Source organism: Geospiza fortis, unplaced genomic scaffold (genome assembly GCF_000277835.1).
Source record: "Geospiza fortis unplaced genomic scaffold, GeoFor_1.0 scaffold70, whole genome shotgun sequence".
NCBI classification, from domain to species: Eukaryota; Metazoa; Chordata; class Aves; order Passeriformes; family Thraupidae; genus Geospiza; species Geospiza fortis.
This window is the reverse complement of record NW_005054317.1, coordinates 7,641,190-7,641,644: the sequence shown is the minus strand read 5'-3', so window position 1 is coordinate 7,641,644 and position 455 is coordinate 7,641,190. Positions and strand designations below refer to the sequence as shown.

Here is a 455-nt window from a genome sequence, read left to right as displayed (position 1 = left end):
CCCGGAGCACCCCCGCTCTCCCCCCGCAGCCCGGCGAGGGTGGTAGCGGAAGGGGGACAGCTTCCAGCGTGGGCGGCGTAAACAGGAGGCTGCAATTCAGAGCTGCGGAAAGACGTTTCCTCTGTTTGGGTTCTTCGGGGTGTTTTTTGTTGGGTTTTTTCCCTCCTCGTTTTGGCATTTACCAGAGCTCGTGTTGCGAGCTTCCTGTGCTAAAGCCTGCCCCCGACACCGGCAGGGCACGGCTCCCCTTGGTTCGGGTTTTCTCCCCCTCCCGGTCTGAATCAGCGCGTTAGAAATGTGATTACAGCGTCCATCACGTTTAAGCACATAAATCTCATTAAGCACTGGAGTGACCATACCCATGCAAGTCTCCTGAATCATGCAGCTCAAATTTCCAGAACAATTGAGGATATTAGATCATACCTCAGTACCAGAGCAAACTTATATCCTGCTGA

General features: G+C 53.8%; 1 protein-coding gene across 1 annotated transcript in view; it reads right to left on the bottom strand.

Moving 5' to 3' along the window:
• SLC41A3 (solute carrier family 41 member 3) overlaps positions 1-439 on the bottom strand; it is a 27,068-nt gene extending 26,629 nt beyond the window's left edge. The window contains exon 1 of the mRNA XM_031056345.1: positions 424-439. The gene's annotated coding sequence lies outside the window, so the exon portion shown is untranslated. The remainder of the gene's footprint in view (positions 1-423) is intronic.
• Positions 440-455: the final 16 nt, after the last annotated feature.